This window comes from Canis lupus, chromosome 11, assembly GCF_048164855.1.
Source record: "Canis lupus baileyi chromosome 11, mCanLup2.hap1, whole genome shotgun sequence".
Classification (NCBI taxonomy): domain Eukaryota; kingdom Metazoa; phylum Chordata; class Mammalia; order Carnivora; family Canidae; genus Canis; species Canis lupus.
This window is the reverse complement of record NC_132848.1, coordinates 19,533,587-19,549,266: the sequence shown is the minus strand read 5'-3', so window position 1 is coordinate 19,549,266 and position 15,680 is coordinate 19,533,587. Positions and strand designations below refer to the sequence as shown.

The window sequence follows — 15,680 nt, the reverse complement described above, 5'->3', positions numbered from 1 at the left end:
TTTTTTTTTAAGATTTTATTTATTCATTTCAGAGAGGGAGAAGGAGGAAGAAAAAGGGAAAGAGAATCTGAAGCAGACTGCGCTGAGCGCAGATCCCAACCCGGGGCTGGATCCCTCACCGCGAGGTCACCCCCTGAGGTGAAGCCAAGAGTTGGATGCTCAACTGACTGAACCAACCCCTGCGCTGAGCGGATGCTTTTTTTTTTTTTAGCTCCCAACTCCTGGAAGTTCACCCTGCAGAACTGGCCAGGTGCCTGGCCTGCAGGGTGCCAGGGAAAAGTGCTCAGGCGAGGAGCTCTCCGCAGACGTTCTGCTCTAAGGCCAGCCGAGGGGAAGCCGTGCCTGCGCCCCGCCCGCCGCCAAGCCGCTGGCCCGGAGCACGCCGACTTTGGAGGAGAGCCCCCCAGGCCGCCCCGGCCCCGAGCACGTGACGTTGCAGGGGACGCGGTCCGCGAGCTGCAGGTCAGCCAGCCCTCGGGGCTGCACCGCAGCACCGTCCGCGCGGACCCGAGTTAATGAATCTCGTTCGCAGACTGGTTGGCCTGGGTGCTACGCGGCCCCTACTTGAGTATGCGCAGCCCCCCCGAGAACCGCGGGGCACGGGGTCAGGCGCCAGCCGGGTCCGGGCGCAGGGGCCTCCGCGGGGCACACAGGCGCCCGCCGCAGACCCCCGCGTGCCCGGCACTTCGGGGCGCATCCAGGGGCGAGGAGGGGAGGGCCGCCGACGACCCGGAGCCCCCGCCCCAGGTGCGCGGTCCTCACGTCGCCTCTGGCCCCAGCACGGGCGGTTCTGCGGCCGATCAGGCCTCCGGAGCAATCGGTGCTACGTCAGCAGGACGAGCGACCGGAGAAGGCCAGGCCGCCCCGCCCCGCCCCGCCCCGCCGCGTCCACGTGAGCGCGCGCCCCGCCCCTCAGCCCCGTTCACGTGAGCGAGCGGCCCGCCCAGGTCCGGCTCCGCGCGCCGCGTAGCCCCGCCCCCGCCGCGTCCACGTGAACGCGCGCCCCGCGCCGCCCCGCCGCGCCCACGTGAGCGAGCGGTCCGGCCCCGCCCCCGCAACGTCTACGTGAGCGCGCGCCCTGCCACGCCACGCAGCCCCGCCCCCGCCGCGCCCACGTGAGCGAGCGCCCCGCCCCCGCCCCGCCGCGCGTCCCCGTGCCAGACGCCGCCACCCGGCGTGCGCGCGCGCTCCCGCCGTCGCCGCCGCCATTTTGGAGCGACCCCCTCGCCGCTCGCGGCCCGAGCCGGTCCAGAGCCGCCGGCCGGCCCGCGCCGTGTCCGTGGGCGCCGTGTCCGTGGGCGCCGCGCCCGGCCGGGCCCATGTGCGTGCGGCTAGCCCCAAGCCGCCCGGGCTTCGCCTCCGCCAGCGCCCTGGCCTCCATCCGGGCCTCCGAGGAGCCGCCGCGACGCCCGGCCCGCGGGGCAGGTGAGTGGGGCCGCCCGCCGCGGCTCTTCCCGGCCGCGCCCGCCCCCCGCCAGTGGTCACGCGGCCCGTGTGCCCTCCCGTGGGCCGCCCTCCCGGCGGGCGCCCCAGGGCGCTGTCCACTGCACGGCGTCCACCTGTCAGTGTCCGGCGCGCTGTTGCCCCCGCAGGGCTCCCCGCTCGGCCCCGCTCCTTCCCGAGGCGGTGGCCGCCTGCCCCCGGCGCCGCTGCCTCGCAATCCGTGTCCATGTGTCCTGACCCCCAAGCGCTCTCCTCCTCCGAGAGTCGTGCGCGTCGGTGCCCCGGGCAGTGTCCCCCCTCCCCAGCCCCCTCCGCCCGCACCTCCTCGCGGCCGTTCCGTTCCGCGCCTGCCTGTGCGGTGGCGGCCCGAGCCGTAGAGCCCTAGCTCGGCGGTGCTCTATCCCGGCGGTGCTCTACTTCCTCGAGGTGCCCCCAGCCCCCGGCGGTGCCCTAACCCCCCGTGGTGCCTTAACCCTGGCAGTGCTCTACCCCGCCCCCGCGATGCCCCCAGCCCCCGGCGGTGCCCTATCCCGGCGGTGCTCTACCCTGTTGCGGTGCCCCCGGCCCCCGGCGGTGCCCTAACCGCCCGTGGTGCCTTAACCCCGGCGGTGCCCTAACCCCGGGGCAGTGCTCTACCTCGTCCCCGCGATGCCCCCAGCCCCCAGTGGTGCCCTAACACTCGGCGGTGCCCACCCTACCTGTTGCCCACTGTCGTCACCGCCTTGCTCCTCCTCCTGTCGCCCGTGTGGCTTCAGAGCCCCCGGGCGTCCCCGGCCACCGTCCCTGTGTCCCTGCCCGCACGTGCCCTACTGGCCCCCTTGCCGGCCCCCACCGGCCCTGGGGTGTCCTCCACACACCCCCGCCTGCCGCTCTGTCCTTGCAGCCTGGCAGCAGCGCCCACCCACTTGTTACTGACAGCCCTTGGCCCGCATCCCAGGCGCCCCGGGCCCTTCTGCTTGGTGCCCCTCCCGCTTCCGTCGCTGCCCACCTGCTCCGTCCCTGTGGCCTCACAGTGCTGGAGCCCTCACGGACACGCAGCCGTTCCCTCTGGTCCACGTCCCTTGTTTTCTGGTGGCTCTTCCATTTTGGCCTTTCTGACTCCCTATGGCGGGGCTCTGGGCAGTGAGAAGCAGCCAGGTGTGGGAAGAGTTGGGACGGTGGTGGATGTTCTCCAGGAACCTGCATCAGACCGGGAGGGGGTGGGGGAGGTGGCTAGGAGCCAGGTGGGCCGTGGACCTGACTGTCCGCTCTTCCCTGCGGGCTGTGAGCCTGCGATGGATGAGGAGCTGGGGTGCCCACAGAGGGGGAGAGGGGAGACGGGAGGTGTTGGCAGTGGGTGTGGTTGGGGCCTAGACCTTGAGACCCCTTTAGAGATTTTGAAGGCAGAGCTCGGGGACTTGCAGAGAGATTAGAAGAGGGCGTGAGGTTCTGGGCTTCTCGGTGGCACTGCTCACTGGGTTGGGGCCACAGGGGAGGGCGGCAGGAGCAGGGTGGTGTTCCAGGTTGGAAGTGGAAAGTAAGGCTTTGTCTTGGCTCCAAGTAGTGGGAGAAGTCTGACATATCCAAGGGGCATTAGCAAGAAGGTATCTCGCAGAAGAATCTGGAGCCCAGAGGAGAGCTCCTGCCGCGGGTGTGGCGACCTCAGCACAGGGGTAACGGCAGCGGATGCACAGAGATATGCAGTGTGTGCTGCTCCTTGGAGTGCTATGTGTGAACTGTTTGTCCTCACAAGAACTCTGGGGTGTAGGAACTATTATCACCCATTTTGCAGGTGAAGAACAGGTATACAACAAATAGATGGTTGACTGAGGATTTATATCTCAGCCGGCTGACTAAACCTCCTCTCCTCCCTTTTCGTTGGGTAAGGAAAAGGCTACCTTTCAAAATACTGTAAGTTTTTGAATAATAATGGTAGGTGATTGTATATCAGACTTTTTTGTGGACACACATGCATGTGTTCCAGTAAAGCTTTATTTAGGAAAACAAGCCCAGGAACTTTTTAAAGTGTGTTACAAGGGACTGACGCTTGGGTGGCTCAGTGGTTGAGCATCTATCTGCCTTGGGCTCAGGTGGTGACCCCGGGGTCCTGGGATGGAACCCCTCATTGGGCTCCCTGCAGGGAGCCTGCTTCTCCCTCTGCCTGTGTCTCTGCCTCTGTTCTGTGTGTCTCTTGTGAATAGATGAATAAAATCTTTTAAAAAGAAGTAAAGAAGTAAGATGGTATATGTAACATTATTACTTTTTTAAGATTTTATTTACTTACTCATGAGACACAAAGAAGCAGAGACACAGGCAGAGGGAGAAGCAGGCTCCATGCAGGGAGCCCGATGCGGAACTCGATCCCAGGACCCCAGGATCACACCCCTGGGCTGAAGGCGGCACTAAACCACTGAGACATCCAGGGGCTCTTTAACAGACATTTTTAAAAATTAATTTATTTCTTTACTCATGAGAGACACCCACGGGGAGAGAGAGAGGCAGAGACACAGGCAGAGGGAGAAGCAGGCTCTGTGCAGAGAGTGCAGGGAACTGGACGTGGGGCTCGATCCCAGGACTCCAGGATCACGGCCTGGGCCGAAGGTGGCGCTAAACTGCTGAGCCCCCTGGGCTGCCCCATAACAGACATTTAGATGTAAAGTGGGTACATGATCTGCACAGAATTTACTATAAACCAGTGCGAAATTTTCTGTTTTGACATCTAAACCAGTAAGCATTTAGGTCCCCGCCCCCCCAACCCCGCTGCCTGACTCCTAAGCATTTACTTCCTAAAACAACTTAATGACTTAGTCTTAACATTTCTGTTAATATGTGAGGATACTGAAGCACAAGTTAAGGAATGTCCCCAAGGTCACAATAAATAAACGGGAGACCCAGGACTCAGCTCAGGTGGTCAGACTCTAGAGCTTGTGCTTTCCACTCTCCCCTCCTGTGGGTGGCTCATCCACAGGGTAACCTGCAGTAGGTATGTGAAGTGGGTCTCGTTCTCACAGCATTTCTCAAGCATCCCCAGCCATCCTCTTGGAAATCATGTCATATGGACATGGACAGCAAGCAGCCTTCTTTTTAACACAAAATGTACAATCTTTTATTTCTTTATTTAAAAAAAAGATTTTATTTATTTATTCACGAAAGAGGCAGAGACATAGGCAGAGGGAGAAGCCATCTCCTTGTAGGGAGCCTTATGTGGGACTCAATCCTGGGATCCTGACCTGAGCCAAAGACAGCCGCTCAACCCCTGAGCCACCCAGGTGCCCCTCTTTTATTTCTTTTGTTCGTTTTTAAAGATTTTATTTATTCATGAGAGAGAATGGCAGAGACATAGGCAGAGGGAGAAGCAGGCTCCATGCAGGGAGCCCGATGTGGGACTCGATCCTGGGTCTCCAGGACCACACCATGAGCCTAAGGCAGGCGCTAAACCACTGAGCCACCCAGGGATCCCAATTTCTTTAAAAAATATTATGAGGCGCCTGGGTGGCTCAGATGGTTAAGTGTTTGCCCGGCTTACGTTGTGATTCTGGGTCCTGGAATCAAGCCCACGTTGGGCTCCTTGCTCAGTGGGGAGTCTGCTTCTCTCTCCTGCCCCTTCCCCCACTGGGTGCACTTGCATGCACTCTCTTTCTCTGCTTTCTCAAATCTTTGAAAAAAATTCCACTAAAAATTACTGAATTTTTTATATCCAATGAAATGCGTAGATCTTAAACATATGTTTGATGAATTTTGAAAAATGTGTACACCAGTGTGTCCATCACTCATGTCAAGATATAGAACATTTTTGTCATCCTCAAAGCTTCCTTGTGTCCCTTTTCAGTTACTACAACCAACCTCCAAATCCTGAGGCAACCATTGTTCTGCTTTCTGTCATTATAGATTAATTTTACAGGTTCTCCAACTTCATATGAAAGAAATCATAAAGTGTATGGTATGCTCTTTTGTGTCTGTCTTCTTTCGCTCAATGTCATGCTTTTGAGATTTGTTTATTTACTTTTTAAGTAATCTCCGTGTCCAGTGTGGGGCTAACTCACGACTCTGTGATCAAGAGTTTCACACTCCACCAACTGAGCTAGTCAGGTGCCCCTTGAGATTCATTGATTTAAATGCCTGTATCTGTAGTTTGTGCTTTTTATTTTAGTATTCATTTGTATGAAAATTTATTTCTTTTTCTATTGATGGATACTTGGATTGCTTTCACTTTTTGGCTCTCATGACTAAAGTTAAGATTCTCATGCATGTTTTTTGTGGATATGTAGTATTTCTTTTGGGTAAATATTTAGGAGTGGAATTGCTGGGTCATACTATAGATATATGTTTAACTTTTTTAGAACCTACCAAACTATTTTCCAAACTGGTAACCGTTTTACACACCCACCACACCAGCAGTGTATGCGAGTTCCAGTTTTTCCACATTTGTGCCAGTCCTTGGTATTGTCAGTCTTTTTAATTTTAGCTATTTAGGTGGTAGTGATAATCTCACTGTGGTTTTAATTTGCTTTTTTCTGATGAATAATGATGGTGAACAACTGTTTGGTTTTGGTGAACAATTTTTAAGATTTTATTTTAGAGACTGTGCATGTGCTCTTGCAAGTGCTTTGGAGGGAGGGACAGAGGAGGAGGGAGAGGGACAAGCAGACTCCATGCTGAGCTGGAGCCGTGGCATGGGCCTCCATCTCATGAGATCATGACCCGAGCAGATATCAAGAGTCAGATGCTTAATGACTGCCACCCAAGCGCCTTGGTAAACAACGTTTTGTATGCTAGTTGGCTACTTATATTTTTCTTGTGAAGTGTGAGGTTTTTTTATCCACTCTTTATTGGATTGTTTGTTTTTTAAATATTTTTATTTATTTATTTATTTAGAGTGCATGTTCGAGTGGGGGTAGGGACAGAGGGAAAGAGAGAGACTTTGTGTTAAGTGTGGAGCCCAACATGAGCTGATCCCGTGACCCCACAAGCTGAAACCAAGAGTCCGATGCCCAATCGACTAAGCCCCCTGCCCCAGGTGCCCAGGATTGTTTTTTGTTGTTGTTCATTTTAAGAGTTAAAAAATGTGCATATGCTGATATAAGTTCTTTATGATGTATTTGTGTATAAGGAGTCCATTTTTTTTTAAAGATTTTATTTATTTATTCATAGAGACACACAGAGAGAGAGAGAGAGGCGCAGAGACACAGGCAGAGGGAGAAGCAGGCTCCATGCAGGGAGCCCGATGTGGGGACTCGATCCCAGGTCTCCAGGATCACACCCCAGGCTGCAGGCAGCGCTAAACCACTGCGCCACTGGGGCTGCCCAAGGAGTCCATTTTTTTTCTATTTTATGATTTGCCCTTTTTTCGTTTCTTAAAATTTTATTTACTTTCAGGGACGGCTGGGTAGCTCAATGGTTGAGCATCTGCCTTCAGCTCAGGTTGTGATCTTGGGGTCCTGGGATGAGTCCCACATCAGGCTCCCCCTGCAGGGAGCCTGTGTCTCTGCCTCTGTGTATCTCATGAATAAATAAATAAAATCTTTAAAAATTTTTTTTAATTTACTTTTTTGGAAGTAATCTCTGTACACAACATGGGGCTCAAACTCATGATCCAATATCAAGAATTGCATGCTCTGGGGATCCCTGGGTGGCTCGGCGGTTTGGCGCCTGCCTTTGGCCCAGGGTGCAATCCTGGAGTCCTGGGATCGAGTCCCGCGTCGGGCTCCTGGCATGGAGCCTGTTTCTTCCTCTGCCTCTCTCTCTCTCTGTGTCTATCATAAATAAATGAATAAATCTTTAAAAGAAAAAAATTGGCTACCCCAAGTTTCTTTAAAAAAAAAAAAAAAAAAGGAATTGCATACGCTATTAATTGAACCAGTCAGGCACCTCTTGCTTGTTTTTTTTTCTTTTTTTTTTTTAAAGGTTTTATTTATTCATGAGAATACACAGAGAAGAGAGAGAGGCAGAGACACAGGCAAAGGGAGAAGCAGGCTTCACGCAGGGAGCCCGACGTGGGACTCGATCTTTTTTCTTAATGATGTATTGTGATGAACAGAAAATTTTAATTTGGTTGAGGTAAAAAAAGTTTGTCAATATCTTTTTTTGCATTTATTATTATATTTAGTAATCTCTACATCTGATGTGGGGCTTAAACTTACAACCCCAAGATCAGGAGTGGTATTCTCCTGAGCCAGCCAGGTGGCCTGTCAGTATTTTTTTTTTTTTTTTAATGTTTATTATGTGTTCTAACAAATTTTTGCCTGCACCCAGTGTTGTGAAGACATTGTCTTTTTCTTTTTCTTTTTTTAAAATTTATTTATTTGAGAGAGAGCACAAGTGAACGAGTGCACAAGTGGGAGGGGCACAAGAGGGAGAGAATCCCAAGTGGACTCTGCCCTGAGCATGGCTCCATATCACAACCGTGAGCTCACAACCTGAGCTGAAACTAAGAGTTGAACGCTTAACTATTTCATCTAAGTGTCCCCCTTCTTTTTTGTAAAAGTTATTTATTTTTTTTAAAGATTTTTTTTTTAAGATTTTATTTTTAAATAATTTCTACATCCAACTTGGGGCTTGAACTTGCAACCCTGAGGTCAAGAGTCACACGTCCAGTGAGGCACCCCTGTAAAAGTTGTATAGTGGTAGTTTTGTATTTTGGTTTATGATTCACTGTTTTCTTTTTAACATTTTTATTGCAATTCAATTGATGTACAATAAACCACACATTTTTTTTAAAAGATTTCATTTATTCATGTGAGAGAGACACACACACATAGAGAGAGAGGCAGAGATACAGGCAGAGGGAGAAGCAGGCTCCATGCAGGGAGCCGGATGCGGGACTCGATCCCAGGACCCTGGGATCACGCTGTGAGCCAAAGGCAGATGCTCAACTGCTGAGCCACCCAGGCGTCCCCACACATGTTTAAAATGTAAAATTTGGTTACTTTGACCTCTGTATACCTGTGAAATCATCACTGCAGTATAGTGAACATATAGTATAATCATGCCCCAGATTACCTCATATCCTTTTGGGAACCCTCCATCTTACCCTTTCCTGCATCTCCAAGCACATACTGATCTCCTTTCTGAATGATCCTTCTTGCATTATTTTTTATTACTTTATTTTATTTTATTTTATTTTCTTGCATTATTTTTTAATGTGAGGTGAAATCAGGATACATCCCCCACCTCCCATATGGGTTATATAATCATTCTAGCATCATGTTAGGGAGCCTTTGTTATAAATTAATTAAACATGTGTGCAAGCTTATTTCTGGGCTTTCTGTTATGATTTGTTGGTGTATTTTTCTATCCTCTGCCAGCACTGTGTTGTCTTAATTACTGTTATTTAACGGTAAGTCTTGAAATCAGGTAGTATAAGTCCTTCATTTTTATTTCTCTACAAAATTGTCTTGCCAGCTTTAGAATAAGCTCTTCAGTGTGTACAGAAATTTTTGTCATAAGTTTGGTTGGGATTACATTGACTCTGTAGATCAATTTTAGAATTGAAGAATTAACATAGAGTCTTCTGTGCAGATGGTATATCCATTTATTTAAATCTTGCATTTTTCTCAGCATGCTGTATACTTTTAGTGTGAAGATATACTTTTTTTGCTGAGTATATTTGTAGGTGTTTGATATTTTTGCTTGTTTAAAACATTTTCTATTTATTTATTTTTAAGGTTTTTTTTTTTTTTAAAGATTTTATTAATTTATTCATGATAGTCACAGAGAGAGAGAGAGAGAGGCAGAGACACAGGCAGAGCAAGAGCAGGCTCCATGCAGGGAGCCCGACATGGGATTCGATCCCTGGTCTCCAGGATCGCGCCCTGGGCCAAAGGCAGGCGCCAAACCGCTGCGCCACCCAGGGATCCCCATTTTTAAGGTTTTTATTTATTTATTTATTTATTTATTTATTTATTTTTTATTTTTTTTTTTTAATTTTTATTTATTTATGATAGTCACAGAGATAGAGAGAGGCGCAGAAACACAGGCAGAGGGAGAAGCAGGCTCCATGCACCGGGAGCCCGATGTGGGATTCGATCCCGGGTTTCCAGGATCGCGCCCTGGGCCAAAGGCAGGCACCAAACCACTGCACCACCCAGGGATCCCTGGTTTTTATTTATTTTTAAGTAATCTACACCCAGCGTGGGGCTCAAACCCACAACTCTGAGATCAAGAGTCACATGCTCCACCGACTGAGCCAGCTAGGCATCCTATTTTCTTCTTCTTCTTCTCTTCAATTGTTTGTTGTTAACATACAAAAACAGTTGGTTTATGTATACTGATCATGTATCCTGCAATGTTGCTTGAGTCATTTATCAGTTCTCATAGTGGGTTTGTATATTCCTTTGGATTTTTTACCTATATAGTCAGAGTTTGAAGACAGTTTTACTTTTCCTTTCTTTTTTTTTTTTAAATGATTTTTTTAAAATTTTTATTTATTTATGAGTCATAGAGAGAGAGAGAGGCAGAGACATAGGCAGAGGGAGAAGCAGGCTCCATGCACCGGGAGCCTGACGTGGGATTCGATCCCAGGTCTCCAGGATCACGCCCTGGGCCAAAGGCAGGCGCTAAACCACTGCGCCACCCAGGGATCCCTCCTTTTTTGTTTTAATACCTTTCATTTTTCTTGCTTTATTGTACTAGCTAGAACTTCTAATACAATGTTGAATGAAGTAATGATAGTGGGCCTTCAATGGTTGAGGAAGTTGCTTTCTAGCCCTATTTTGTGGATTCTTTTTCCTTTTTTGACTAAAAAGGGTGTTGGATTTTGTCAAAAGCCTCTTCTGCATGTATTGAGGTTATCTGATTTCTGCCCTTTATCCTGTCAATATGGTGTGTTATATTAATTGATTTTCAGATGTTAAAGCAACTTTGCAGTCTTAGATAAGTCCCATTGGTGTGGTGTATAATGCACATATAAAGTGGCTGGATGTAGTTTGCTAGTTTTTTATTTATTTATTTTTTTTATTTTTTTGAGAGTTTCTTTGTATACGTTCATAAGAGGTATTTGTGTATGACTTTCTTATGATACCGGTTTTGGTAATACTAGCTCCTTAGATGAGCTGGGAAGTTGTTTTTTCCTTTTTGCAGATTAGCTAGCTAGCTTCCTTCCTTCCTTTTCTTTTCTTTTCTTTTCTTTTCTTTTCTTTTCTTTTCTTTTCTTTTCTTTTCTTTCTTTCTTTCTTTCTTTCTTTCTTTCTTTCTTTCTTTCTTTCTTTCTTTCTTTCTTTCTTTCTTTCATTTTATTTATTTATTCATGATGACACAGAGAGGCAAAGACACAGGCAGAGGGAGAAGCAGACTCCCTGTTGGGAGCTCGATGCGGAACTCGATCCCAGGACCCCACGATCACAACCTGAGCCAAAGGTGGAGACTCAGCCACTCAGCCACCCAGGTGCCCCACATGTGTTGTTTCTGATGAGAAGCCAACTATCATTCTTATTGTTCCTTTTTTTTCCTACTGTATTTAAGATATTTTACTTATTTTATGACTTATTTATTTATTTTAGAGAAAGAGAGCATGTGACCTTGTGTGGGGGGGCGTTGCAGAGAGGGAGAGAGAGGATCTTAAGCAGACTTCCTGCTGAGCATGGATTCTAGTGTGGGGCTGGACCTCACAACCCTGAAATCATGACTTGAGTGAATCAAAATTAAGAGTCGGACACCCAACTGACTGAGCCATGCAGGCGCCCCTGCTTGTTATTTTAAATAAACACTTTATTTTTATTAAAGTTTTTTTTTGCTGTCAATTTGACTATAATTTTCCAGGTGTAGTGTTTTGTATTTTTCTTTTTAGGGATTTACTTCATTTTTTGGATCCTTGTGTTGGTGTATTTAATCAACTTTGGAAACTTTGGCCATTGCCTCTTAAATATTTCTTCTGCCTCATATTCTTTCTCCTCTCTTTTTGGGACTCCAGTGGTAATTGTTTTATTTTATTTTTATTCATTTACTTATTTTTTAAAGATTTTATTTATTTTTTCATGAGAGACACAGAGAGAGGCAGAGACACAGGCAGAGGGAGAAGCAGGCTCCATGTGGGGAGCCCGACGTGGGACTTGATCTCAGGTCTCCAGGATCACGCCCTGGGCGGAAGGCAGGCGCTCAACCACTGAGCCACCCAGATGTCCCAGTGGTAATTGTTTTAGGTTGATGTTCTCCCACAGGTTTTGAGTATGTTTGTATTTTTAATATTTCCTTTTCTCTCTGTTTACATTTGTATTTTTCTATTTTATCTTTAAAGTCATTGTTTTCTTTTTTGTGTTCATTGTGTTATTAATTCCATCCAGTAACATTTTAATTTCAGATACTGTATTTTTTAGTTCTAGAACTTCCTTTTGGTTTTTCTGTCAAGTTTGCATTTCTCTGCTAATATTTTTACCTCTTTATTCCTTCTGATGTTTTGCCTAAATCTTCTAATATATTTATAATTGTTGTTTTGAAGTTCTCATCTGCCAATTCCAACATATGGTGATTTGTGGATCCTATAGATTGTTTTTTCTCTTGATCATGGATCACAGTTTTCTATCTCATATGTCTAGTAATTTTTAATTATATAGTGAACATTATGGATGGTACATTCTAGAGACCTTGTTTTAGGTTATCTTCCTGTAAAGAGTGTTGAGTTTTTTTTTTTTTTTTTTAAAGATTTTATTTATTTATTCTTGAGAGAGAAGGAGAGACAGAGCCAGAGATACAGGCAGAGGGAGAAGCAGGCTCCATGCACTGGGAGCCAGACGTGGGATTCGATCCCGGGTCTCCAGGATCGCGCCCTGGGCCAAAGGCAGGCGCCAAACCACTACGCCACCCAGGGATCCCCGAGTGTTGAGTTTTGTAAGAGCAGACTGTTAAATTTCTGGGAGATCATCTTGATCCCATAGAAGCTTGTAGCCTGTTGGGTGGATCTTTTGTTTTTGCCCTAAGTTTTAAGACATAGCCTTCAGTTCTGGAACATGGTTTTTACTCATCTAAGATATGGCCTGTGTTGGGTTTTAATGGAAAACCTTTCTAATTTGGCAGAACTGAAATTCCAAATTCTGTCTCCCCAGGATTGGTCAGCTGCTGGCATCTTTGCTTAGCTTTCTCCTCAAAATAGTTTAGTTGTTCAGCTTTATTGACCTATAATTGACAAAATTATAAGTTATATAAAGTACATTATGGTGATGTGATATACGAATGCACCGTGAAAGACTCTCCCTATCTGGGTGACCATCTCATCTGTCCCCTCACATACTTGTGCGTGTGTGAGAACACTTAGGTTGTGCTCTCTCAGCAATCTCAGCCTTCCAGACAGCACCACCACGTTTGCCATCACATCCTCAGACCTTACACATCTTTGAGTTCCACATGTGGACCCTTGACCAGCCTCTCCCTGCCTCCCCTGCACCTGGCAGCCTCTTTCTACTCTGTTTCTATGAGTTTGACTTTGTTTGTTTGATTTGTTGATGTTTCCTCTAACCATATGCAACTTAGGAGTCAGCCAAGGATTTGGGAGGGATTTAATACAGACTTACAAAATTAAGTATTTTGGTTTTTTACCTTTTTGCTGCTTTTTTTCCCCTTTCTGTTTTGGCCATTTTGATAGTCCTGAACTCTGACCTCCATTCCTCCTGTAATAAGACAGCCAAGCACTGTCACCTAGCACTGTCACCTAGCACTGTCGCCTCCTGTTCTGCAAGAGCTGGCAAGTGTCCGCTAGTCAGAAGGCATCTCAGTATGGGGCTCAGACTTTGCTGTCCCTCCAGTTTCTTCGTGTTTCTGGTGGTTCTCTAGCACCTGTGGAGCTGGTTTTTTTTTTTTTAAGATTTTATTTATTTATTCATGATAGAGAGAGAGAGAGAGAGGGAGGGAAGGAGGCAGAGACACAGGCAGAGGGAGAGGGAGAAGCAGGCTCCGTGCCAGGAGCCCAACGCGGGACTCGATCCCGGGACTCCAGGATCGCGCCCTGGGCCAAAGGCAGGTGCCAAACTGCTGAGCCACCCAGGGATCCCCGTGGAGCTGGTTTTTAAAAAATTTTGTGCAGCTTATCATTAGTGGTAAGATTAGTCTGATATAAGCTGGAGCCAGAACTCTCAGACCTGCACTTTTATTTATTATTATTATTATTATTATTATTTTAAGATTTCATTTATTTATTAGAGAGAACACACACATGCTCGTACAACCAGGGAGAGCAGCAGAGGGAGAGGGAGACTCTCCAGCTCAATTCCGAGACCCTGGATCATGACCCGAGCTGAAGACAGATGTGTCACAGACGGAGCCCCCAGGCGCCCCAGACCTGCGCTTTTAAACCATGCCTGACAGAGGAAGATGAGGGAGACCAGGGTGATCATTGGGGTGTGCCAGTGTGTGGAGGGGAGCCCAGGAGCTGATGCTGGAGGAGATAGAGTGTGGGTCACAGAAGCTAAGAGAGGCTGGTACTTAAGAGTCTGGTGATAAGCTGTGGGATGTAGACTGTCCTCGGTGGTCATTGGCTTCCTCGACAGAAGTAGGGTGGTGGCATGCTGGGGGAGAGGCCAGATGGGAGCAGAGGGAGTGGGGGCCGTACATGCAGACAGTTCTTTCAGGAAGCATTGCTGTGAACAGGGATTGGAGCAGAGTCTGTGGGGCAGGGTGTGTGCGTGTCTGTGTGCACACTGACAGGGATGTGTCCTGGAGGAAGAGGGACCCGAGAGAGCAGAGGAACAGTCTTGAGAAGGTGTGAAGGGTGGGGTCCACAGCGTAGGTGGAGGGACTGGTCTTTGTCCTTTGTCCCAGGAAGGAAAGCAGCGCATGTGGTGATTTGGGTTGGTAGATTTGATGGAGGGAAGACGGGAGACCTTTGGCTTTTTCTGTGAATTAAGGGGTAAGATTATTGGAAAGTTGAGAAAAGAGCCAAAGGAATATAACAGTCATTGTGGTAGTCATGTATTGCTTTGTAACAGAGCACCCCAATGATTAGTGGCGTAAAGTAGCAACCTTAGTTCTTGCTGATGAGTCTGTGGGTTGAGCCCAGTTTGGGCTGGCCCAGGCCTCTGCTCGTCATGTTGTCTGCCTGGCTTCTCGTGTGGCTGGGGCCTCATCTGGGTCTTCAGGCCTCTCTCCAGGCTTCTGTCAGTCCCCCCGAGGCTGGATGGGGCTTCTTCATACATGGTCACAGCATTCCAAGAGGGCAGGGCTGCAAGCTGGCTCTCAAAGTGGCACCTGTCCTCTGCTGCCTTCTGGTGGTTACGGCAAGTCACAGGATGGGCAGATAGGTTTCACTTCTCCTGCTGCTGCTTTTTCTTTTTTCTTTTTCCTCTTTTTGACTTCACTTTTTTTTTTAAGATTTTATTTATTTATTCATCAGAGACCGAGAGAGAGAGAGAGAGAGAGTGTCAGAGACGCAGGCAGAGAGAGAAGTAGGCTCCATGCAGGGAGCCTGACGTGGGACTCGATCCCTGGTCTCCAGGATCAGGCCCTGGGCCGAAGGCGGCACTAAACCTCTGAGCCACTTGGGCTGCCCTTGACTTCACTTCTTGATGCAAGGAGCTATATAGAATTTGTGCCGATCTAAAATTGTCCCGCTTGTCTTAAGAGAGGGAAACTAGCTTCTTTTTTTTTTTTTTTTATGATTTTATATATTAATGAGAGACAGAGAGAGGCAGAGACACAGGCAGAGAGAGAAGCAGGCTCCCTGTGGGGCGCCTGGTGCGGGACTTGATCCCCTGCCCTGAGCTGAAGGCAGATGCTCAACCGCTGAGCCACCCAGGCGTCCCTGGGAAACTAGCTTCTTAAGAATTCAAACGCTCGGCTATATTATTATTATTATTATTATTATTATTATTATTTAAAGATTTTATTTATTTATTAGAGACAGAGAGAGAGAGAGGAGCCTGACGTGGGACTCGATCCCGGGTCTCCAGGATCACACCCTGGGCCGAAGGCGGCGCTAAACCACTAAACCACTGGGGCTGCCCAGCTCGGCTATATTAATGTTCACTTGAGATGGTGTGGTCATTAATTTAAAACGAGTAACACTCAAGCCAGATTTCCTCATGGAAGCCTTCTTTGCCTGACAACTCCCTGCTCCCTGACTAATGATAATTGTGAACATTTATTGGGCACTTAATTGTTTGCCAGCCATGTTTTTTTTTTTTTTTAAGATTTTTTTTTTTTTAATTTATTCATGAGAGAGAGAGGGAGAGACACAGGCAGAGGGAGAAACAGGCTCCATGCAGGGAGCCCAACATGGGACTCGATCCCGGGTCTCCAGGATCACGCCCTGGGCCAAAGGCGGGCTCTAAACTGCT

At 48.2% G+C, this 15,680-nt stretch overlaps 1 protein-coding gene across 4 annotated transcripts in view; it reads left to right on the top strand.

Annotated features, from left to right (window-relative positions):
- Positions 1 to 1,270: 1,270 nt before the first annotated feature.
- Positions 1,271 to 15,680, top strand: part of PPP6R2 (protein phosphatase 6 regulatory subunit 2) — an 83,542-nt gene continuing 69,132 nt past the window's right edge. For 2 of the 4 annotated variants that reach the window (XM_072843407.1, XM_072843401.1), the window contains exon 1: positions 1,271 to 1,425. The gene's annotated coding sequence lies outside the window, so the exon portion shown is untranslated. Of the gene's footprint in view, positions 1,426 to 3,214; positions 3,334 to 15,680 lie in introns of all 4 variants that reach the window. The other 2 variants (XM_072843408.1, XM_072843409.1) reach the window with 2 other exon arrangements.